This window comes from Sphaeramia orbicularis, chromosome 2 (assembly GCF_902148855.1).
Source record: "Sphaeramia orbicularis chromosome 2, fSphaOr1.1, whole genome shotgun sequence".
Classification (NCBI taxonomy): Eukaryota; Metazoa; Chordata; class Actinopteri; order Kurtiformes; family Apogonidae; genus Sphaeramia; species Sphaeramia orbicularis.
Genome location: NC_043958.1, coordinates 3,823,735 through 3,835,138, shown reverse-complemented (window position 1 = coordinate 3,835,138; position 11,404 = coordinate 3,823,735). Strand labels below are relative to the sequence as shown.

Below are 11,404 nucleotides of genomic sequence, written 5' to 3'. Positions count from 1 at the left end.
CCTGCCCACTGAAAAGAGCCTATTGAATATAAAAAAACACAGACTGAATTTGTGTTTTTTTTCTACATATGTTTTTTTAAGACCTGTATTTTTTATTTCCTTTTTCCAAACATATCATACATCAAATCCTAACATGAGGGCACTGGTAAATTAGCCCCCCATAACCAGTAGGGCTCTTCATATCAATATTGTGGCATTTATCCCACACACTTCGACTTTGAGTATCCATGTATTGTAAATATGTCTTCGATGAAGTGGCAAAAAGCTCTTTTAAGACTAACAAATATTGTGTAAGGTGACTTCTGTACTGTTGACAAAAAGTGTTTCCGCCCGGTTTCGAACCGGGGACCTTTCGCGTGTGAGGCGAACGTGATAACCACTACACTACGGAAACTGCTACACTGCAACAGAAAACATCGATTAAATACCTAAAAGCATTCAACATGTGGACCCATAGGTCTGAAAGCACGTGCTCCTGAACAGAAAGAGCAAGGAGACGGCGACTGACTTACACAGCCCCCCACCCCCACCCACCCACACACACACACACACACACACACACACACACACAGCGCATACTAGGGAACATCCAGCAATACAGACACCCTGTTGAAGAAGGGCCAGAGCTGACTCCACCTACTGACAAGACTGACACTCTCTGCCACATGCCATTTCAATGTACTTGCAGCTGACATTTGAATCATATTTAAACTAACCATTTGTTAAAATCATGTACCAAAATAAAAAGATTAGAGCTGAGATGGAAAAAGGTGTTGCATTGGCCAGGAATCAAACCCAGACCTCATCTATGGATAAATATATATATGGACAAACGGCCAGAAAGGCCTTGGCAGAGACATTCTGTGCTACAGATGGGTTAACTGCGTTAATATTTTTTATCAGATTAATCATGATGATGGGATTAATCTGCGTTAACACATTCATTTTGAGATATATATATATATATATATATATATATATATATAAAAAGCAGTGAAAAAACTCCTACTTAAATTATTTGTTCTTCTTTATGGTATTATTCAGTTATTAAACTATCTTAAAAACTTATAGTCTGAGTCTAAATGTCACAGCTTGATATCACAAATCACAAACTAAGCTTTACCAAACCTTTCAGTGTTTAAGGAGCAATGCTTCAAGGCCAAAGGATTTTCCTCTGTGTTGAGGAGTGGATTCTGTGTGTGTGTCTGTTTTATAACTCAAAAACAGACAGAGCTAGCCTTTTCCGTTTGGAGGACTTGTGTATTTTAGGTGAAGGATCAGACAGGCGAAAACAGCTTATTGATACAACCAATACTTTTTGACTTATTAGTTGTTTTAAAACTTACAATGGGCTTACAGTGCTGTTGCTATGACACCACAGCAACAGTTCTGACAGTTGCCAGGCTTCTAGAACCCATGGATTCCCACAGGTCAACATGCTAGTTAACCCATAAAGACCCAGTACTACTTTTCTGGCAGTTACCAAATGAATTTTATCTCTATTGAACCTTTATTAATTGATTTATCATCAATTATTATATTTTCCTCTATATTTTGCATTTTTCACTGTAAATCATGTGCTTTCCTGTATTTAATTTTCTATATTTAACTTACATGTTCATGAAAACTCACAGTAAAATCAAAGATTATATCAAAACAGAGAAAACTGATGAAAAAGTGTCTTTTTTAGCAAAGATATTGTATCTGAACATAAACCAAGTGTCTCCATCCACTGTCATTTGTCAAACTCCATGGGTTTTACTGGTGAATAAATGTTGTAGATGACGCTGTTTCCACGTTCACTATGGAGCCTCTGAACATCTAAATGACAGCAGTCTCTGACAGCAGCAGCGCGACCATATGGTATTATATGGATGAAACAAACACGTGGAAACAGCTGAAGGAATATGCATAGAAGGAAGGGAGTTCCTGCCGTTTCCGATCGTGTCTGTTCCAGCTGCCGCTGTAAGGTGGCTGCACGAGCCTTCGCTTCCCACAATGCATGTCACAACAAAATTCCGAAGATGCCCGAGTGACCTCCCAGCTTGTTTGCATACACATGGACTGTTTATGGTGGATAGCACTTCGAAACTGTTCACCGTAATACAAAAGATGCAGGTGAGTAATCACAGAGAGACTTACAGATTCGTGATACTTCGGTTATGACTGAGGTTTTACAGATTTGATGAAAAATTAGTCATGGAAGTCTCCAGCACCTTTAAATGTCTTAAGAGAAATGCAATTTTAACAATATTATGTTTGTTACTAAATGTTTTGTGCATTTATAGATACACTGTGATCTCTAAGTTGTAATTAACATATGTAAATGATAAACCGAAGCATAATACTGTTAAAAATGGCACTTATTTTGCTTAAGAAATTTCAGTGTGTTTATGTTATTCACATTGTTTCAAAAGATAGTTGGTAGATGTATCCATTTTCATCATGTCATTTTACATTTTTCACTCTAGAACAGGGGTCACCAACCCTGGTCCTTGACAGCTACTTTCCTGCATGTTTTAGACCAGGGGTATTCAGATTTGGTACTCAAGGGCTGGTATCCTGTATGTTTTAGATATTTCCCTCTTCCAGCACACCTGATGGTCGTTATCAAACTTCTGCAGAGCTTGATGATAAGCTTATGAATCAGGTGTGTTGGAAGAGGGATACATCTAAAACATGCAGGATAGTAGCTCTCGAGCACCAGGGTTGGTGACCCCTGCTCCAGAATATAAGGGAAAGTTTGGAGTTAACCATATCTATATATTATTATGTTACTATTTTACTGACCCGCCCCACTTTAGATCAAATTTGGCTGAATGTGGCCCCTTCCTGTTCTTTTCAGTACAACTAAACCACACCGATCTGCAGAACTGCAAACCCTTAATAAAGTCCTAAATGCATTTCCACTAGTCCTTATTCTTACCTTCTGAAAAGATCACCATGATGGATCTGGAGTCAAAGTTGGGTCCATCCCGGGGGTGAGGGCTGCATTTAGGTGCCCAGTTCTGGAATGTTGACTGGTAGGGTTGGATTATTTACTTCTTTTTGAGAATGCAGGTGCACAGGGGTGGCCATCTATGCAGAAACTGCAAGCATGAAAAAATTTACAGGTAGAAAATCTGCACATTGTCATTGAAATTAATACACAGTGGGGTTTCAAGAGTCTTAGTCTTTGTGGTCACCTCTTTGCCTTGATCCTCCATTTAAAGCAGGGGTGTCAAACTCATTTTAGTTCACAGGCCTGATTCAGCTAAATTAGATCTGCAGTGGGCCGAACCAGTAAAATAATAACATCATAATAATATATAAATTATGTCAACTCCAAACTTTTGTCTGTTTTAGAGTGAAAAAGTAAATTTACATTATGAAAAGGTTTACATCTACAAACTATCCTTTCAAAATATGTGAATAACATGAGCAAACTGAAAAAATAAGTGTAATTTTAACAATATTCTGCCTCAGTTTATCATTTACACATGTACATTATAACTTACAGATCACAGTGGATCTACAAATACACAAAACATTATAATAACAGACAGAATATTATTAAAATTGTACTTACTTCTCCAAAGACATTTCAGGTTATTCGCATTTTTTGCAAAATTATAGTTTGTTTTAGTGTAAATACATGAAAATATTTATATTTACAAAGAGAAATATTTGGAGTTGTCATTATTTATAAGTTATTATGATAGTATTTTACTGGTTTGACCCGGCGACACGGTGGTTAGCACTTGTGCCTCACAGCAAGAAGGTCCTGGGTTCGATTCCAACACCAGTTGACAGGGGGTGGGACCTTTCTGTGTGGAGTTTGCATGTTCTCCCCGTGTCTGCGTGGGTTCTCTCCAGGTACTCTGGCTTCCTCCCACCATCCAAAGACATGCACTGATAGGTTAGTTGGTTAATCTAAATTGCCCATAGCTGTGAATGTGAGTGTGATCGTTTGTCTCTATATGTTCAGCCCTGCAATGAACTGGTGACTTGTCCAGGGTGTACCCCTCCTTCGCCCCTATGTAGCTGGGATAGGCTCCAAGCGACCCCTGTGACCCTAGTGAGGATAAAGCAGGTTCAGAGAATGAATGAATGAATGGTTTGACCCACTTGAGATTGAACTGGTCTGAATGTGGAACCTGAATAAAAGGATTGTTAATATTTTAGTGTAATTTTTGCATTTCACAAATTCATCCCAAGGGCCAGACTGGACCCTTTGGTAGGCCGGATTTGGCCCCCGGGCCGCATGTTTGACATCTGTGGATTAAAGGGTGAAGTGAGAGGGCTATCCTGGTTTAAGGCTGTTCTTGGACATAAGCTAACAGGGTGGGAGAAGAGATATGAGCTGCGCTGCTGCGACCTTCTTGGCCACAGTGGCCCAACTCCCTCCATCAAGAACAGGCAGAGAGAGAAAATTCTAAAAGTGTATTGAGGGAATGCACATCCGTCACTTCCCCCCTGGGCCACGCCCCTCTAAGTCAGACTGAGTGGCAAAAACAAACCGGCTCAACATGGCGGAGTATAGCAGTAACTACAGTGAGACCGGGAAAAATGTGGAATATAACATGAAATTAAAGACAACTGGACTGGACATGGATCCATACAAGCTACCAAACAACAAGTGGTCTACGAACATTGATATGTGGCCAGAAATCACGTACCCTGACATTTATATTAACCTGATTTACAACGCCGGGAAAATACATAATGCAAAGGCTGAAAGCATACAAAAGCCAAAGAGTTGTTGACATCCTTGTCATCGTTAATTAGAGGATTACAGCTGGTGAGTGCTTTCAAGTCAACATACTATTGTTTTTGAGGTTTTATGTCAGTGCAGACGTATTTTCTTGGCGGTGATTGCCAAGGTAAAGGCCCAACAGTAGTGCTCACACTTCGCTTCTGATTTACTGGAGTTGAACCCTTAGTATTGACCCAAGTGAGTGTATGATCTACTGGTACTGTGGAGATTTAAGTATTTTATTTTATTTTATTTTTTTTATTTTACCTTTATTTAACCAGGAAAACCTCCTGAGACTTCCATACATAAAACGAATACACAAACAGTACATAGACAAGTCAAACCTTCCAAAGTCAACTCTGCAAAAAGTGCTCATGAAATGTAGACAAAAATGCGTCAGGCAAAACATCTGACGCCAGATATCTCCCTCTCTAAGTCATACAACATCCTCTTAAAAGTGTCCAACGAAACCAGATCCTTCACTTTCAGGTCTTTTTGTAGTTCATTCCAGGTGAAAGGGGCCGCAAACCTGAAGGCCTTTTTCCCCTGTTCAGTTCTAAGTAGAGTTAACATCAAATACTGGATACAACACAGCTACAACAGCTTTGTGCTAGAGTACCCCCTTATTTGGAAAACTAGGTTAGCCTCAGTTTAAGCTAGTTTACAAATCATGTAGAGCACAAGGTTCAGAATCACACAGTTGAAGACAAAAACGTTTCAGTTATGAAATCTAGAACTAAATGACAGATGCCAACATTAAGAGCTTTACTAAGAAGTAACGTTAGCCAAAACGATATGTAATTTAAGGGATGATTTTACACAAGAATACAGCATAAATTAACATTACCTGACTCAAATCCAGGTTTTGTTGCCTGGATTCCAGTGATTTCTATGAATTGCAGCGATCCATCTGCTTCTTCTGTCTTTGGCTTTAGGTTGCCGCTAAAACGATAGCTCCCAGTGCTTTTTAAACCTGTGCAATCGATGGCACAACAGCTCTTCCTCATTTTTCAGATTGTTCTAAAGTTTTCGCAGTATTCAAGCCAAAGCCGCTACTCATCTCCCTCTTTCTGCCACTCAGTGGGCGGAACCGCGGTGACTTCCGCTATCGGTGACGTCACATACATACCCTCTATATTGCTCACAGAGTAGGGTCCACTGACGAGGAACTATTCCAAGTTTGTCAGAGATAAAAACCTGCACTGGCCCCAAAACAATGTGTGGAAAAAAAGGACACATGGCGGCCTCTCACCTGTGCATAGCGGTTAGCTAGCATGTACTGCTAGCATGTCTGACCCACAGGCTGAAGACCCGGGCCTCTCCGCCATGTTGAACCTCTCATCCTTCAGTGATGCACCCGCTGGAGCCCCAGTACATCTGCTCTCCTACTCTCTGGCATCTTGGAAGTCAAACATGGCAGTACCAATGTCAATGTCATGTACGTGCCACCACCGCCGGAATTGAGAAGGACACACGCACGGCCCAGCGAAGCCACGCCCCAGCGAAGCCACGCCCCTGAGGACTCTGGGAAATGCAGTTCCATTAGCATCCCACCTGCAGCTGCAATGATGTAAACCTGGGTGAAACTTCTGCTAAGCTTTAGGGAATCTTCTGACAAACGTCTGCTTGAAAGACTCAGTAGCCCCTGGGAAGAGATATGAAGAAAAAAAAAAAAAACATTGCGTTTGTAATGCAAAAGTATTGCATCATAATGCACAAAACTATTGCATTATAACCAGAGGTGAGTAGTAACGCATTACATTTACTCTGTTACATTTACTTAAGTAACTTTTTACATAAATTGTAAGTGAAAAAGGTAAAATTCTATTCTGATCAGGTTTAGATCTACAAAGTTTCCTTAAAAATCTGAATAACATGAACAACTTGAATTGTCTTAAGAAAAACAAGTGCAATTTTAACAATATTCTGCCTCGGTTTATCAGTTTATCATTTACACATGTGCGTTACAATCGCAAAAAACATTTAGTAACGGGTATAATATTAGTAAAATTACATTTACTTTTCTTAAGACATTTCCGTTTGTTCATATTTGTTCAGGTTTTTCAAGGTTTTTTTAAAAGTATAATTTGGTAATGTAAACATTTTCATGTAATTTTACTTTTTTACACCAAAAAACACAAAGACAGAATTTGGGGTTGTCATTATTTATAGGTTATAACCAGAGGTGGGTAGTAACGCATTACATTTGCTCCATTACATATACTTACGTAACTTTTTACATAAATTGTACTTTTAAGAGTACTTTTAATATGACATACTTTTTACTTTTACTCTCGTATATTTATGAAGAAGAAACGCTACTTCTACTCTATTACAATGGTGCACATTCTACTTGTTACTTTTATTTTTGGTCATTTGTTAATGGACGAACCTTTTGTTTTGTTTTGTTAGAAAGATTTCCACCAAAAACTCACATGACTCCCATGAGTTAAAGAAATTCGACAGAAGGGGAAGATATGTTAAGATAAAGATATCTAGGCTAACTCGTAAAAGTAAATAGAAAAACATGCACAGTATCTGCGTCCATAAGAAAAGACTAGAAATATTAAAGTGTTGGAACCAACAATGATTACTGTGAGGTATAGTTGTAACTAGCTGTAATGTTCCCATACATATTCTATATATTTTATTCTAACATTTCATTTGTTAATTGTTGAATTTAAAAGAACAATAAATATGATGTTACTCAAGAAGTACTCAGTACTTGAGTAATTTTTTCATTAAGTTCTCCTTTACTTTTACTCAAGTAATTATTTGGATGACTACTTTTTAATTGTACTTGAGTAATATTTTTCTAAAGTAACAGTACTTTTACTTGAGTCTAATTTTTGGCTACTCCACCTGCCTCTGGTTATAACGTAAAAGTTTTTGTGAGATAATGTAATCATATTTGCTCTCTCTTTTCTGTACATAGTCCGCTGGGATCCAGTTCTGATCCAACCGTGCAGGTTTGACATGCCCCCCTGCCCCCTCTTTAATGCTTTAATTACAATGTACTTAAATGATTTAAGTTTTATGACATTACTATAAAATGTTCAGTATATTCTACTAGTTTATAGACATAGTTGAAAGTACGAAACAGTTTAAATTGAATAATTTTAAATCACTCAGTTTTAGTCATGACCACATGTTTTTATCTATGCATTGTATTGTGGGTATTGGGCATGTTGTTGAAAATGTGTTCTTTTTCTGTGCAGGGGTTCAGTGGGGTTGTGGTGTTACTGTTCATTTGGACTGAATGTGTGAATGGCAGTGTTTATTTTTATAGAGTTGCACCATGAGTCAGAGCCATCGGACGAACAATGACTTTCCTGTTTGTCAGCAATTGTTCTTGTATAACTAAACTTTTCATGCCTTGCCAAATTAAAAGCACTTCCTTCACTGGTAAATGACATTGAGCTAACTTTTTTTTTTTTCTTCATTCTAACTTTATTAATCAAAATCTTGTAAAACATTTCAACCATTTTCATATAAAAATTCTTATTTTCTCCAGACTGAGCAACATTTTCAAACTCAAGAGAACAATATTAATAAAGAACATCATAAAATAAAATACAATTGAATAAAATAAATAAAATAATTATCAAAATAAAGTCAGGGGTCTAATCAGGAATCAACAAATTAAAATTTTGACATCGAGCTAACTTCCATCCATGCTACAATATATTAAGCTGAATGATTGTACAAAGCATTTTATATTGCAAAAGATTTTAATTCAAATCAACTTGGAATTGAGTCCAATGAAGTGATAATATTAAGTCTAATGATTGTACAAAACAATTGACATAGCAACAAATTTGTAGTTAAATTTACTTGGCATTTAGTGTGCTGTACTTAAAATAGCAATTCCATTCAAATCAAGCATTTCAGTTTAATCCACTCAAGCTTTCATTACTCATTACTTACATTTTTTATGGCAACGAGTTACCTGAGATTGTTGAAGTAAACTCAACTATCTGGTCTTACAGTGCACTGTGATTAGAATTGTCTTTTGTGAGGGTGATGTGGCCAAGGTAGCAGCCACACAAAGTCAAAACTATATAAAACACATACATGATACACAATGAACAATAAAACAGAATAAGAATTCATGGAAGCTTTCTTCTTCTTCTTCTTTTTGTCCACTCCTGTTGAGTGTGATGGTGCTGAATGTTCTGCATTTGTTCACCATCTGCTTTACAGTCAACGGGTGGAGTCCACACTCGGATATTCTTCTGTAATCCTTTCCAGCGCCAACAATTACTCCTTCAAAAGTCCTCAGAAATCTTTGTTGAGCCATGAGACGTTTTCATAAAACTGTGCTGTCAACATCAGCTTTGATAGTCACATGACAAGACACATGTTAGCATTAGCATTAGCACATTCAGCTGCTCAGGTTTCCTTTGTGTTTCTAACTCATCCCTGAGTCCATTTACATTCACACTAAAACTCTGATCAATACCTGATTTCAGGAGTTATCTGATTATTCAAGTGATCATCCATGACCATAAAAATCTGATAAGTGTTAGTAATCAGAGAATTGTAATAATCTGATGAGTTTACATGCATTTCAGAAATAATCGAAAAACCCTAGTTTAGATGTTTCAGTCCGTTATTGGGTTTCTTTCGGAACATATATGTACGTAGTGATGGCAGAATCAAACTTCCTACATAAAAGAATAAAATAAATGAATGAATAAATGAATGAATGAATGAATGAATAAATGAATGAATGAATGAATGAATGAATGAATTTTGACCCATTATCAGAAAGTGATATACTGTGTGACAACTATAAAATAAAAGCATTTTTAATGCAGCTAATCTGATGTTTTCTCATATTTTAACATACTCTAATACTAGTTGCAAAAAAAAGCAAAAAAAAAAAACAAAACATAACTTTTTGTTAAAGAAAACTGTTAATTACAGTCTAATAACAATTAGCAACTGATTTACACTCAAACATGTTACTGCAGATCAGGTTCATCTAGAATGACAAAAATATAGTAAGGGTATGAACTGCAGTGTATGGGGATGGTGCTGTGTCGGCTGATATGGAACTAAAACAACAAAAGCCATGAATATACAAGAGAACAGCTGCAGAAGAACTGTCCACTGGAGTGACCACTGTGCATGAAAGGGTTAAAGACAGAAAAATGCTAAATACAAAGGGTAATATTATAATAAATGTTGATAAATCACTTAAGAAATGTTAAATCTACAGAAAAATTCATCTGGGAACTGCCACAAAAGTAGCATTGGGTCTTCATGGGTTAACTAGACCAGATCTTTCATCTTTAGCTTTTTCGATCTGTTTTTCTACTGAAAAAAAAAAAAAAAGCTTTGGGGCTTAGATTGCTCAAATGAATCTGTGCATTTTCGCTAATCCATGCCATTTATCCAGAGGCTTTAAAAGAAAGAGGTGCCCTCAAGGTCAGGACACTTGACCTTTGACCCTCAGCCAGATTTGAGATAATATTCAGGTCCTGATAGTTTCTCCTGGAGGCGTTTTGGAAAATGATCTAAATCTATAATAATTACAGATCTGCTTGTTTTTGTTTTTTTTTTCTTTCACTGCAATCTAAAAAGACACTGTTTGATTTTAAAGCCTATAGATAAACAAGCACTGCTGCCATTTCCCATCATGCATTGTGAGATGCCGAACTCCGCCTGTAAACGTGTTTGAAGTGACTCATGGTTTTTAACGGCGCAGAAACAATATGGTTGCAAGATGTTTGGGGGGGCATTGTAGCTGCTGACATGCCTCTTGTATGTGCCTCCCTCTTGTTCTCACAGTTAAACGGGATGGATGACATCTGGAAGTGCTCAGGAGGCCCGACCCCCCCCCCCCCCCCCCCCCCCCGTTGTCGCTTCTCAGGGCACAAACTTCAAAGACAGCTGCAGATAATGTCTTCACTCCTCCTGTAAAAACGCCACCAATGTAGTCTGAGATGGAGCTGTTTCCAGAAGTCTCTCAGGGTGGGGGGGTGGAAGGGAGGTGGTGGGTAGGGGGTGGGGTGGGGGGTCTGATGTGGGCAATTGGGCCCCCTCTGAAAACACAGGACGGAGAGTTATGAGACAAATTGTGGGAGGAAGCACAGGAAATGCTTTACCTTTTGTTTATCAACCATGTCTGGGATTTTTGTTTTTTTTTTTCATGGGGGGGGGGGGGGGGGGGGGGGGGGTAGTGTTGTCAAGGGCAATCAGTGAAACAACGCTTTATTAAATCATTTCACAGCATTGACACTACTTTTAGAACAGTGTGCAGAACGTTAACAGTAGCTCCTGTTGCACTTCACACATTATTTCGTGCTAACTTTAAAGGATTTCAGACCTAAAATATTCTGAGATGCACAAAACAAAGATCCAGTTGCATTTCTTGACAAAACTGGAAAAAAAACATGAGCGCACATTGATAGAAGAGTTACTTGGAATATACACTGATGTCAACATTTACTGCGAGAACCATGTTTTTTTTGTTTTTTTTTTCAAAATTATATTTACTGTCATTTTTGTTTTATACACACACTCACAAAATGACAATAAACAAAACAAAGAACATATCAACAGAACAACTAAACAAAAACAAAAAACTAAACAAAAAATTGGCCCATAAAAATGATGTTTTCATTTCAAAATACAAATGCCCTTTTAACAACTGTCGAAGCT

The 11,404-nt window shown here is 37.7% G+C and overlaps 1 non-coding gene across 1 annotated transcript; it reads right to left on the bottom strand.

Annotated features, from left to right (window-relative positions):
• Positions 1-321: 321 nt before the first annotated feature.
• trnav-cac (transfer RNA valine (anticodon CAC)) lies at positions 322-394 on the bottom strand. The gene has a single exon. It is a non-coding gene; the product is annotated as a tRNA-Val (tRNA).
• Between the last annotated feature and the right edge of the window lie 11,010 nt (positions 395-11,404).